At 43.7% G+C, this 14657-nt stretch overlaps 1 protein-coding gene and 1 long non-coding RNA gene across 2 annotated transcripts in view; one reads left to right on the top strand and one right to left on the bottom strand.

Moving 5' to 3' along the window:
* LOC137330121 (uncharacterized) overlaps positions 1-10820 on the top strand; it is a 71813-nt gene extending 60993 nt beyond the window's left edge. Inside the window, exon 3 of the long non-coding RNA XR_010965008.1 lies at positions 10409-10820. This is a non-coding gene — a long non-coding RNA (uncharacterized lncRNA). The remainder of the gene's footprint in view (positions 1-10408) is intronic.
* Positions 1-14657, bottom strand: part of ccser1 (coiled-coil serine-rich protein 1) — a 1034597-nt gene that overhangs the window by 531325 nt on the left and 488615 nt on the right. The window lies entirely within an intron of this gene.

Raw genomic sequence — 14657 nt, 5'->3', positions numbered from 1 at the left:
CTTTCTGTGCCCAAATTGGCTATCACGTTTCCTACATTACAACAGTGACTACACTTCAAATGTAGTTCATTGGTTGTAAAGCGCTGTGGAACGTCCAAATGTCATGAATGGTGCTATATCAATACAAGTCTTTCTTTTATACGCCAAGTTGGAAGCACTGCAACAATCTCCCTCTTTTTATATTTTTACTGTTTCTGCTCATGAATTGCAGAAAAACGAACTGGAAAACTACCAAATAAAAATGTAAAAGTCTGATCCTGATTTGGGTGAATCACCAATGATTGTTCAATTTGAGGTATATTTAGCTTCTAAACAGTAATCATAAAGCTAATGGGCTGAAAGACCCATACACACGTCTGTGTCTAACAGTGCTGCTGCTTGGCCTCTGAGAAAGATCAACAGTATCATTAAACATACTGAGACCGTCCTAATGCAAATGTGTCCAAGCTCTGAAGTAAATGGTTTTGACTGTACTCATTGGCGGCTAAATTGCTGCAGTATATGATTAGTGGGTCTATTGCTTGAGTGATTAACATAAGCGTCAAAACCACTTCAAACTCAATCATCTACATCGCAACAGAAGAAAGTAACATTGCGCTTAGTAAATTCACAAACCGCATTTTACTTCAACAATAACCAATAAACTGACATAAACGCATTCACCAATGTGCGACCTGTCACATTCACTTCAACCAAGTGTCGAAAGCTACCACAGTGTTCACCAAGATTATAAAAATAATTTCCCTCTTGAAAATTAGATGTGACGTTACATTTAAAGAAAGATTACAACGCATATGAGCGGCATTCTGTCTGTTTTGATTCAAAGCCCTAGTTAGCTATTACTTTTTTTAAAAAGTAGATAAGTGGATATAAATATAGTACCTTATATATTGCAAAATAATCACCATCAGCTTTGAAAGTACTGAAGACATTTTGCCAATTACAATCTGCTCCAATAGTGGCAAGGAACCCTGTTAAATCTGTGGACACTTTCTCTTTCCATCGACTTTGTATTTAATCTCTTGAGTCTTGTGTTAAGGAGCCAATTGCTATGGAAAATATAGATACAGACCAATGATGCCCACTGTTAGTCCTAGGAAAATGAAACTATAGGAGTCCATTTATACACAGCTTCTGTTCAAAACAAAACACCTGATTCACATGCAAATTCAGACTAATCCAATATCCATTATCCTATCTGAAGTTTGTACTGCAATCAGTTTTCCTGAGCCAGGATGGGAAAAAGAAACACGGTGATCATGTCAGTCCAGTTAGTGTCCCTTTAACAACAACAATTTGCATTTACATAGCACCTTTAACATCGTAAAATATCCCATGGCGCTTCACAGGAATTTACTCAAACAAAATTTGACACCGAGCCACATAAGGAGATATTAGGATAGGAGACCAAAAGCTTGGTCTAAGAAGTAGGTTTTAAGGAATGTTTTAAAGGAGGAGAGAGAGGTAGAGAGGCGGAGAGGTTTAGGGAGGGAATTCCAGAAATTTGGGCCAAGGCAGCTGAAGGCAATGGTGGAGTGATTAAAATCGGGGATGCGCACGAGGCAACAGTTGGAGTAGTGCAGAGATCTCGGGGATTTGTAGAACTGGAAGAGGTTACAGAGATAGGGAGGGGCGAGGCCATGGAAGGATTTGAAAACAAGGTTGAGAATTTTAAAATCGAGACGTTCCCAGATCAGGAGTCAATGTAGGTCAGCGAACACGGGGATGATGAGTGAACGGGACTTAGTGCGTGTTAGGATACAGGCAGCAGAGTTTTGGATGAGCTCAAGTTTATGAAGAGTGGTAGGCGGGAGGATTTGCCTGCAGCCACTTGAGTCAGTTGCATTACAGGTGATTGGGGTCCTCTCAGATAACTAATATCGTATAATATTCCAAACATCATTTGTGTTTGGCCTCAATCTCTATGGCGTAATTTTTTCCAATTGCTGTCGACAAAAACTTAAAGTAGCTGCATCAGGCAAGTGATTGTGAAACATTATTTTTCTTTTTCAGTCATTGATTTTCCCAAGCGAGGTTTTACTTTTCAAGCTTTGTTGGAAAAAAACCATTTAATTTATTTGGAGCATCTTCAGCAGTGAATGAAAGTTCGGAATACTTTGACAGATTTCACAGCTACAGTAATAAAGAATAAACAACAAAGAACAAAGATCTTCACGTGGAGATATTCCCTAAGAGATTTTACAAAAAAGAATGATCCTATATAAATAAAGATAACAGCTCTAGGATACAAAACTTTACAACATCAGTGTCCATTCTTTCCATGTAAATAATCCAGTTATCCTTACTTTACCGAGAATTTTCAATTTGCACTTTCTCAATTAATTCTCTTCAACTTTGGAAGTTTAAGAGGTCTTCACATGTTGAGAAGCTCAGCAGCTTCCAAGCAACACAGCAACAACCTCCCCAGATAAATCACTGCTCATTAAATCATGCATTTGGACAAGTTGCAGACGTCTGGGACAGATCCCGACCTTTCCCCACACCAGCCCTGATAAAAGTAAAGTTGCATTCAGCAAGCCACTTGTCTTTAGTGAGTTCCAAGTACCCACTGACCTATGGACTAACCCACTAGATTTGCAATTCAGATTTGTCCAACTGCTGCTGTTGGCAGAGAGGTGGCATATCGATCACTTCGAAATTGAAGAGCAACCTGACAGAGTTACAGAGGGCTGCTTAGAGTATAGCTGAAGGATTTCATTTCATGATGCCACTTGGGCCTAAGCTTGATCAGAATGAGAAGAGAAATTTCAACAGAGTGGGGGTTTAATTCCTCCAGATTTCAGCCCTTTGCACAGCACCAAGATGGCTCTGTGACTGTGTCCATCCTTGTCCTCTCAGCAGCCTTTGATATGGTTGACCACAGCCTCCTCCTCCAGTGCCTCTTCTAATGGAATGTTAGCCTTTATAACAAGAGGGATAGACAATAAAGGGGAGGAAGCTTTGCTACAGCCACACAAAGCCCTGGTTAGACCACATCTGGAGTACTGTGTACAGTTCTGGGCACCACACTGCAGAAAGGATATATTGGCCTTGGAAGGAGTGCAGCGCAGATTCACCAGAATGTTACGAGGACTCCAAGGGTTAAATTATGAGGAGAGATGACATAAAATAGGCTTGTATTCCCTGGAATAAAAAAGCTTAAGGGGTGATTTGATTGAGATTTTTTTAGGATTTTGAAAGGAATTGAAATGGTAGTTAGAGATAAACTTTTCCCGCTGGTGGGCGAGTCTCAGACAAGGGGATATAACCTTAAAATCAGAGCCAGGCCATTCAGGAGAGAACAACGACTTGCATTTATATAGTGCCTTTAACGTAGTATAACATCCCAAAGCATTTCACAGGACAGTTATCAAACAAAATTTGACACGAGCCATATAAGGAGATATTAGGACAGGCGACCAAAAGCTTGGTCAAAGTAGTCAGTTTTAAGGAGCATCTTAAAGGAGAAGAGAGAAGTAGAGAGGTAGAGAGGTTTAGGGAGGGAATTCCAGAGCTTTGGTCCTTGGAAGCTGAAGGCACGGCTGCCAATGGTGGAACGATTAAAATCGGGGATGCGCAAGAGGCCAGTATTGGAGGAGCGCAGAGATCTCGGAGGGTTGTAGGGCTGGAGAAGTTTACAGAGCTAGGGAGGGGGGTGAGGTCATGGAGAGATTTGAAAACATGGATGAGAATTTTAAAACCGAGGCATTTCTGGACCAGAAGCCAACTTAGGTCAGCGAACACAGGTGTGATGGGTGAACGGGACTTGCTGCGAGTTAGGAGACGGGCAGCAGAGTTTTGGATGAGCTCAAGTTTATGGAGGGTGGAAGATGGCAGGCCGGCCAGGAGAGCATTGGAATAGTCAAGTCTTGAGGTAACAAAGGCATGGATGAGGGTTTCAGCAGCAGATGACCTGAGGCAGAGGCGGAGATGGACGATGTTATGGAGGTGGAAGGAGGCGGTCTTGGTGATGGAGCGGTCTGCAGCTCATTTCAGGGTCAAATAGGATGCCAAGGTTGCAAACAGTCTGGTTCAGCCTCAGATAGTGGCCAGGGAGAGGGATGGCGTTGGTGGCTGGGGAACGGAGTTTGTGACGGGGACCAAAGACAATGGCTTCGATCTTCCCGATATTTAGTTAAAGGAAATTTTAGCTCATCCACTACTGAATGTCAGACAAGCAGTGTGACAATTGAGAGACAGTGGAGAGGTCGAGAGAGGTGGTGGTAAGGTAGAGCTGGGTGTCGTCAATGTACATGTTGCGTTTTTGGATGATGTTGCCAAGGGGCAGCACGTAGATGAGAAATAGCAGGGGGCCAAGGATAGATCCTGGGGGGACTTCAGAGGTAATGGTGCGGGAGCAGAAAGAGAAACCATTGCAGGTGATTCTCTGGCTACGACTGGATCGATAAGAACGGAACCAGGCAAGCGTAGTCCCACCTAGCTGGCCATTAGGGAACACTTCTTTACGTAAAGGGTGGCACAAGTGTGGAAATCTCTCCCACAAAACGCAGTTGATGCTAGCTCAATTAATAATTTTTAATCTGAAATCGATAGGTTTTTGTTAGCCAAGGGTATTAAGGGATATGGAGCCAAGGTGGGTGGATGGAGTTAGGATACAGATCAGCCGTGATCTCATTGAATGGCAGAACAGGCTCGAGGGGCTGAGTGGCCTACTCCTGTTTCTATGTTCTCTGTTTTCCAGCTTGGTGGGACTGCCCTTAGTTGGTTCCACTTTGACCTATCTGATCATAGATAAACCATCTCCAACAATGGCTTCCCTTCCTACCCTCACACTGGCACTTTGGGAAGCCCCCAACGATCTGTCCTTTCATCCCTCCTCTTCCCCCATCTATGTGCTGCCCCTTAGTGATATCATCCACAGACGTGGGATCAGCTTACACTCACATGCTGACGGTGCCCAGCTCGACCTCTCCACCACGTCTCTTGACCCCTTCACTCGGTTTTGGGCTTTCAGATTGCTTGTTGGATGAGCCACAATTGCCTCCAGCTAAACACTAAGAGGACCCAAGCCATCGTCTTCAGCCCCTGTCACAAATTCCTTACCGTCGCAACCAACTCCATCTCCCTCCCTGGCCACTATCTCAAGCTGAACCCAACTGTTTGCAAACTCAGCATCCTATCTGACCCCAAGCTAAGCTTTTGACTCCGTATCCTTTCAATTACAAAGACCACCTACTTCTGCCTCCGCAATATCGCCCACCTCCACCCCACTTCACCCGTCTGCAGCTGAAAACCTCCTTTATGCCTTTGTCGACTCAACTATTCCAATGGCAAGTCTTCTATCCTCCACCCTTCGTAAACTTTATCTCATCCAAAACTGTAAGGCCTGTATGCTATCCCACACTGTCCCGTTTGTCCATCTCCCTGGTCCTCACTGCCTACATTGACTCCCGGGCTCCCAATTCCTCAAACTTAAAATTCTCATCCTTGTGTTTTAAATCCCTCCATGCTTTGATCTTCCTTATCTCTTTAACCTCCTCCATCCTTACAACCGTTCCCAAACTCTCTGCTCCTCTGACTATGCCCTCGTGTCTCCCTTTGCCCCACCATTGACGGCTGTGTCTGCAGCCACCTAGGCCCCACACTCTGGGACACCCTGCCTAACCCCTCCGCCTCTTCACCTCCCTCTCCTCCTTTACGATCCTCCTTAAAACTCACCTCTCTGACCAAGCTTTTGTTCACCTCTCCTAAAGGCCCAGATTTTGTTGGAGTGGGACATCTCGTAGTGTGTCCCATTAGTTAGAATTGTTCATGTATGTTTAGGTTTTAACATTTTTTGCCCACAAATTTGCTGGAAGTGCCAGCTGATAACGTTGTGGGGAGGGCAACAGGACATCTGGAACCTTGGTAAACAACAGGACCAACAGTGTATCTCCGTAACCAATGAGATTAAAGGGTTGTGAAATAAACAGAAGAAGGACTGAGAAGGAGGGTGAATTAGAGTGGGTGAATTCAATGTCAAATCAGGTACTGAAAGAGAAATAAAGAGAGGAAAAAAAGATTGGATTAAGAGAAAAAAAGAGAAAGAAAGGAAAAGTAAGAAAAAAAAAATTTGACATTTTTAAAATCTCTTCACTATCTGAAGCAATGAGACTCCACACTTATAATTTTTCACTTTCTGGACAAGAGAGGTAGATTGGCAGTCATTAACAATTATCACATCATTAAAAGGGTACTTACGCTGTTAATTACTAGACTTAAATTTCTGTGGAGTGTTTAATGAGCAATTAATGTGCAAATGCAGCAACTTCATGCAAATCACAGGGAGGTGAAGGGTGAAGCTAACAGCGGAGCAGTGCAAATCGGCCAGCAACTTCTGACAGTTTGCAATTCACGGGGTACCTCTTCCTCACCACGAGTCGCTGGCTGATTTGCACACTGTGCATCGTTCAGACGCCGTTATCTTTTCAGCAAATTCTGGGCCAATATCTCATTCGGCTCAGAATCCTTTCTTTTAAAAACACCTCAATAAAACGCCTTGGGATGTTTTTGCACATTAATGGTGCTTTATAAATGCTAGTTGTTGTTAATCATTTCGCTCAAGTTATGCTTTTCTATGCTTTGGAAATTGGATTAGACGTGAAATCCGACTTCATCAACGCAGTATATTTGGGATTACTTATTCTTTGTGAGCCACAGCTGCTGTGAAGCAGATGTGCATTAAAGGTTTGTTACAGGTTTTGGATGCATCTCACTATTAAGTTGCAAGCACAATTGGTACCACATCACCCTGTTTCCTCAGCTTTATTCCCTACCCATGCAGTCAGTATTTTATTTCTGTCCCTACCCAATAACTGTTGCTCCATAATATATTAAAAAACTTTAAAATCTGCACGTTTTACCTGTTCTGTTGAGAATACTGGTATAACAGGCACAGCTCCACTTAATCCTCCCATAAGGATATGATGGGCAGAGCAGGGATTATGGTTCCTCAGTACAAACGTGGCATTGGACTGAAAGAAATGGGGGCGCATTTCAGGAGGTTTCTCAGTAATTCTCTGTCACGCAGGAACCCAATGCACTAACTCACAGGAGTGCGTGAATTGCAATTTGTCCCACTGACCCTGGTACCTACAACTTATCCAGTGCATTAGCAACTTGAATTCACCAGGGCTTTTTCTGCTGTGACAACCAATTTCGTGGGGCTAGCTGTTAAAGGAACACAATGGCACAGGTGGACAAGGAGAAAGGAAAGACTATTCGTTCAGTTGAAACAATTCCAGGGCTTAGAGGGTTAAATTATGAGGATTGGTTGTTGACTTGTATTCCCTTGAGTTTCGAAAGTTGAGGGATGATCTAATTGAGGTATTTAAAATGATTACGGGATTTGATAGGGTAGATATAGAGAAACTATTTCCACTGTAAGGGAATCCAGAACAAGGGGGCATAATCTTTAAATTAGAACTGGGCCATTTAGGAGTGAAATGAAGAAACACAAAGGATAGTGGAAATCTGGAACTCGCTCCCCCAATAGGCTGTGGATTCTCGGTCAATTGAAATTTTCAGAACTGAGATTGATAGATTTTTGGGGTACCAAGGGATATGGAGAAAAGGTGGGTAAATGAAGTTGAGGTACAGATAAGCCATGATCGAACTGAATGGCAAAACAGGTTGGAGGGGCCGAATGTCGTACTCCTGTTCTTAAATTTCTGTTCAATAAAATAAGTGCAAAAATGCAGATCTAAAATCTATACCAGGTCAACTAATGTCGAATTTACGTGGTAGAGCTGAAGAAATTCATCACAAGAATTTGCCAGAAAATCCAATTGGCATTTTCAGTAAATCCAGCACTGAGTATTGACAAATACAATCATGTAGAAAATTATACATGGATTTTCACTGCTGTGTTCTTTACCTCAGTTCCCTGCCACCAACAAGTGCACAAAGTATGTTGTTAATTGCACATATATACATCAGTTCAAACTATTGCACTAATACTATAACGAAATCAGATTTGGTATGAAAATCTATGATTTAAACACTGTGAGAACCCACCCTGAAGAATAAAATCTCAGAATTAATTTACCACATGGACCACAGCGTTTCAAGAAGGCGGCCCACCACCAACTTCTCACGGGCAACCAGGGGTAGGCAATAAATGCCAGCCTTGCCAGCAAACCCACATCCCGAGAATGAATTTTTTTTAAAAGCCTGGCTTTGAAGGAAAAGCAGCATGTCAGCGGTGAGACCGTGATTCCTTCAATCATTAACATAAATTGCTCATTTGTTCGTTAACTGCTGCAGTTGACGTTTTGCATGGCGGCGGCACAGCACATTTATGAAGCAATAAACATTTAGATAGATCTGTTGTAATTGATGCAGCGACGCACGGTTTGAAGTTTTGAATCTGTTTATGGGACACAGAGCAGAGTATCATCAGTGAAAGGGTCATTTGGTCATCTGTGATCATAAAGAAACCATTCATGCCTTCATACCCAAATTTCACAACCAGTAGTTATTGTAAGCTCATCCCAGCAAATCAAATTGTTAAGAGATTCATCATAAGCAAAGGGAATGATAGAGAATGTATTGTGCATTAGGATATTCTACAACATTATAATCATGGATATGATAAAATAAATAACACCAGAGCACACAGACTCTAAGAATAAGCAGGAAACCAAACCAGCCAAAGGAGGATTATTTTTGTAAGGCTTTGATAATGGTACAGATTGAGAAGAGGCCACAAAGGTGATGCATAATTGTGTTCAGTGCAGTTCCACTAGCAAGAGAAGGTCACACTGGGAGAACCAGCAGATCACCCCAGGGCAGATCTAGCAACAACAATAACTTGTATTTACATAGTGCCTTCAACACAGGAAAACACCCCAAGGTGCTTCACAGAGGCATAAAGAAAAAATGGATGCCGAGCCCAAGAAGGAGATATTAGGAGGGGTGACCAAAAGCTTGGTCAAAAAAGTGGGCTTTAACGAGGGTCTTAAAGGAAGAGAGCAATGAAAATAGGCGAAGGGGTTTAGTGAGGGAATTCTAGCGCGTGGGGCCTAGCCTACTAAAGAGGCAGCTGTCAATGATGCGGTGAAGGAGGAGGTGATGCACAAGAGGCCAGATTTAGAGGGTTGTCGCACTGGAGGTGGTTGTAGAGACAGGAAGGGGTGCTTCCATAAAGGCCACTGTCTCAGGCTGAACCTGACAATTCACAACCTTGGTGTTCCATCTGACCCCGAGCTGAGCTTTTAACCCTATATCCTCTCCATCTCAAAGAAAACCTACTTCCACCTCTGTGACATTATGTGGGCTGAGGTCATGAAGGAATGCAAACACACGGATGAGAATTTTAAATCTGAGGTTTTGGGGACTGGGAGCCAATGTATGTCAACAAGGACAGTGATGATGGACAAGCAAGACAGGGCAGGGTAGGATAAGGGTAGCAGAGCTTTGAATGGGCTGAAGCCGATGACTTGTCTTCCCACTGTTTAGCTGAAGGAAACTGCGGCTCATCCAGAACCGGATGGTAGACAAGCAGATATGAAGAGGATGATATGGCAGGGGTTCAGAAAGAAAGGTTATCAAGCATGCACTGGATGAGGAACATGGTCTGAGCGGTTTCGAGCAGCCAGGAGGAGGGAGCTAAGCTTCCGACCACATATCCTCTCCATCACCAAGACACCTACTTCCACCTTCGTAACATCGGCCATCTCTGCCCCTGCCTCAGCTCATCTGCTGCTGAAACCCTCATCCATGCCTTTGTTACTTCTGGACTCAACTATTCCAATGCTCACCTGGCCGGCCTCTGGCCTTGCACACTCCGCAAACTTGAGCTCATCCAAAACTGTGTTGCCTGTATCCTAACTCGCATCATGTCCCATTCACCCATCACCCCTGTGCTCACTGATCTACATTAGCTTCCGGTCCGGGAACGCCTTGATTTTAAAATTTTCATCCTTGTGTTCAAATCCATCCATGGCCTCGCCCCTCCCTATCTCTGTAACCTCCTCCAGCCTTACAACCCTCCGAGATCACTGCGCTCCTCTAATCCTGACCTCTTGCGCATCCCTGATTTTCATCACTCCACCATTGGCAGCATTGCTTTCAGCTGGCTAGGCCCTAAGCTATGGAACATCCTCCCTAAACCTCTCCACCTCGACCTCTCTCTCTTCCTTTAAGACGCTCCTTAAAACCTATCCCTGTGACCAAGGTTCCTGTCCTCATATCTTCTTATTTGACTTGGTGTCAAATTTTGTTTGATAACGGACCTGTGAAGCGCATTGGGACGTTTTCTATGTTAAAGACGCTAAACAAATTCACGTTGGTCTGAGCTAATGGGAGTTTTGATGAACAAGCTCCACCAATGTTAACCTATTTTTTTCTCTTTTCAGATGCTGACAGACCTGCTGTGTATTTCCAACATCTTCTGTTTTTATTTCAGATTCCCAGTATTCAGAGTATAGAAATCAAGAAAATTGAATGGACAGATCAACACTAAATTAAGAACAAGTATGCACTGAAAAGTCACTTTCTTCCAGCCACAAAGAGAAGCACTGAATTGCACAAATGTGATCTCACCTTATTCTGACAGGCGAACAAATTGTTCCACACTGTACCTTCACAAAAATGTGCATCCAATCGTGAATTTCTTTCAAATCATTAAAGCTGGATAGAAATGAAGGCTGGGAAATTCCTCAGAGCTGCTCCCTCTCCGCCGACATTACTTTGCCGGAAGTGCAGTAGAAATCCGGTTTACGTTAAGTAACACTGGCGTCTCTGAGGAATTTCCCAGCGTAAGATTTTTATTCTTGTGTAAATCCATAGGGGCTCAAAATTGACAGATCGGTTTTGAAAAATATGTAAACGTGGAGCTGTTTCCCTTGACGAAGGAGAAAAGCTCCGAAAGCTTGTGATTTTCAAATAAAACTGTTGGACTATAACCTGTTGTTGTAAGATTCCTTACATTTGTCCACCCGAGTCCATCACCGGCATCTCCATGTCACGTTTCCCTTAGAACAGAGGAGATTACAGAATGATTTGATAGAGGCATTTCAAACTATGAAAAGATGGGACAGAGTAGATATAAGTGGACAGTTTCCACTGGTTATGGGGGCAACAATGAGGGGACATAGATACAATATTAAGTGCAAGAGATTTTAGAACAGAGAGCAGGAGAATTTATTTTTCACTCAAGAGGGGTGTGAGGCTATGGAATCCATTATCGGAGGGAATGATTGAAGCAAAGACCATGTCAAAATTTAAGATTATGCTAGATAGGTGGTTGAAGGAAAGGGAGACAAAGGGATATGGGAACAGGTTGGGTATATGGGATTAGGACTACTGCTCATTTCGAGGATAAACACCAACAAGAACTGCTTGGGCTGAACGGCCTATTTCTGTATTGTAATATCTACGTAATATCTTGTACAATGGACCACATACTCTCGGTCAAAGAAGAGATATTAAGAAGCACCTCTTCACACAAAGAGCAATTATTACCTGAAATGGCTATCGGGGTCCATAGCGGAGGCAAAAACTGTAGAATCATTCAAGAAGCAGTTAGATGCCAAGGATCAACTAGTATTCAAGGAAGGATGAATTAGATGGGCTGAATGGCTTGAAATCATTCCAGAAGCAATTAGATGCTATGATGATGGAACAGCTTAGCTCTCCTTGGAATAGGCCGAATGGCCTGATTTATTTCTTCATGCAAAGAGTATTTAATACATGCAATGATCTAATGAGTACATTAGTAGAGGCAAAACTTGTGGGATCATTCAAGAGGTAATAAGATGGTGTGATGGGAGATATTACAGCATGTGCTTTTCCCTAACAATTTTGCCTCGTGTTTATGGCTAAATGATAATTTCCAGAAGCAACCCTACGGGTAAATTTTCATCTTCACCACATGGGAAGTAATCATGGGAAGTAAATCGCCCGCCCGTTATAGAACCTGTCCAATTTTTATTCCATTGATTCACTACCAGTTCAAGTCCCTCCATTCATTTGGGTCACAGAGTCATACTTGGCACTTGACACAGTTTGGCACCATTCTCCTGATTGTAGTGAAGGAAAGGGCTCACCTGAAATGGTTGGAGGGCAAGTGCATAATTCAGGCATACGCAGAAATAATACTACATGACATAGCTTATTAAAGTGCATGACTTTATGCCAATCATTGGCTTTGTACAACACTCTGTGGAGGCAGTCAATCAGGCAATGACAAGGTAATTGCCCATCTGGGTGATTTATAGTGGTGTATGGTCACTGGAGAAAGTTTTTCACATATATGTTTAAAATGCTGAAAAAGAACATTTTATCTGTGTTGTATTCACCTTATGATACATTATGTATTTTATATTGAGCTATAGCTCCAGCAGGCCAGGTTAGATTTGACATGAGTATGAATAAGTTTTAGTAACAGGGACCCCATGTAAATTCAGAGTCAAGCATTTGTGATAAATGATCGTCAGGTGCATTCCACTGAAATCCCCTCCATTGCTTGTAATAATGCATTCCATTGAGACTTGGGACAGCTAGTTCCCAGTTTGAAAACTAATGGCTGGTCTACCTGGGCAAATAGGGACATTTTGCATTTTATTTTATATCAATTGGTTAGGGTGCATCTAATTTAAAAATGGTTTCAGCCAGCTGTATCTTTGAGACTACCCTAATGTTCTGTGGCAATGGTAACCAATACACATGACTGACTGCATGCATTCAGACCTAACCACCTTATTCAATCTTATTTTTTTTATTCGTTCATGGGATGTGGGCATCGCTGGCAAGGCCAGCATTTATTGCCCATCCCTAATTGCCCTTGAGAAGGTGGTGGTGAGCCGCCTTCTTGAACCGCTACAGTCCGTGTGGTGAAGGTTCTCCCACAGTGCTGTTAGGAAGGAAGTTCCAGGATTTTGACCCAGCGACGATGAAGGAACGGCGATATATTTCCAAGTCAGGATGGTGTGTGACTGGGAGGGGAACGTGCAGGTGGCGGTGTTCCCATGTGCCTACTGCCCTTGTCCTTCTCGGTGGTAGAGGTGGCAGGTTTGGGAGGTGCTGTCGAAGAAGCCTTGGCGAGTTGCTGCAGTGCATCCTGTGGATGGTACACACTGCAGCCACAGTGCGCCGAGGTGAAGGGAGTGAATGTTTAGGGTGGTGGATGGGGTGCCAATCAAGCGGGCTGCTTTGTCCTGGATGGTGTCGAGCTTCTTGAGTGTTGTTGGAGCTGCACTCATCCAGGCAAGTGGAGAGTATTCCATCACACTCCTGACTTGTGCCTTGTTGATGGTGGAAAGGCTTTGGGGAGTCAGGAGGTGAGTCACTTGCCGCAGAATACCCAGCCTCTGACCTGCTCTTGTAGCCACAGTATTTATGTGGCTGGTCTAGTTAAGTTTCTGATCAATGGTGACCCCCAGGATGTTGATGGTGGGGGATTCAGCGATGGTGATGCGGTTGAATGTCAAGGGGAGGTGGTTAGACTCTCTCTTGTTGGAGATGGTCATTGCCTGGCACGAATGTTACTTGTCACTTATTAGCCCAAGCCTGGATGTTGTCCAGGTCTTGATGCATGTGGGCACGGACTGCTTCATTATCTGAGGGGTTGCAAATGGAACTGAACACTGTGCAATCATCAGCAAACATCCCCATTTCTGACCTTATGATGGAGAGAAGGTCATTGAGGAAGCAGCTGAAGATGGTTGGGCCTAGGATACTGCCCTGAGGAACTCCTGCAGCAATGTCCAGGGGCTGAGATGATTGGCCTCCAAAACTACTACCATCTCCCTTTGTGCTAGGTATGACTCCAGCCACTGGAGAGTTTTCCCCCTGATTCCCATTGACTTCAATTTTACTACTTGGTGCCACACTCGGTCAAATGCTGCCTTGATGTCAAGGGCAGTCACTCTCACCTCACCTCTGGAATTCAGCTCTTTTGTCCATGTTTGGACCAAGGCTGTAATGAGGTCTGGAGCCGAGTGGTCCTGGCAGAACCCAAACTGAGCATCGGTGAGCAGGTTATTGGTGAGTAAGTGCTGTTTGATAGCACTGTCGACGATACCATCCATCACTTTGCTGATGATTGAGAGTAAACTGATGGGTCAGTAATTGACCGGATTGGATTTGTCCTGCTTTTTGTGGACAGGACATACCTGGGAAACTTTCCACATTATCGGGTAGATATCAGTGTTGTAGCTGTACTGGAACAGTTTGGCTAGGGGCGCGGCTAGTTCTGGAGCACAAGTCTTCAGCACTACAGCCGGGATGTTGTCGGGGCCCATAGCCTTTGCTGTATCCAGTGCACTCAGTTGTTTCTTGATATCACGTGGAGTGAATCGAACTGGCTGAAGACTGGCTTCTGTGATGGTGGGGATATCGGGAGGAGGCCGAGATGAATCGTCCACTCGGCACTTCTGGCTGAAGATGGTTGCAAACGCTTCAGCCTTGTCTTTTGCACTCACATGCAGGAATCTGCCATAATTGAGGATGGGGATGTTCACAAAGCCTCCTCCTCCTGTTAGTTGTTTAATTGTCCACCACCATTCACGACTGGATGTGACAGGACTGCAAAGCTTTGATCTGATCCGTTGGTTGTGGAACCACTTAGCTCTGTCTACAGCATGTTGCTTCTGTTGTTTAGCATGCATGTAGTCATCTATCATAAATAGGCTTTCTTTCTTTGTATCAATGCT

The sequence above is a fragment of the Heptranchias perlo genome, chromosome 1 (genome assembly GCF_035084215.1).
Source record: "Heptranchias perlo isolate sHepPer1 chromosome 1, sHepPer1.hap1, whole genome shotgun sequence".
In the NCBI taxonomy this organism is placed as follows: domain Eukaryota; kingdom Metazoa; phylum Chordata; class Chondrichthyes; order Hexanchiformes; family Hexanchidae; genus Heptranchias; species Heptranchias perlo.
The sequence above is the reverse complement of the archived record's forward strand: the minus strand, read 5'-3'. Positions and strand labels throughout refer to the sequence as shown.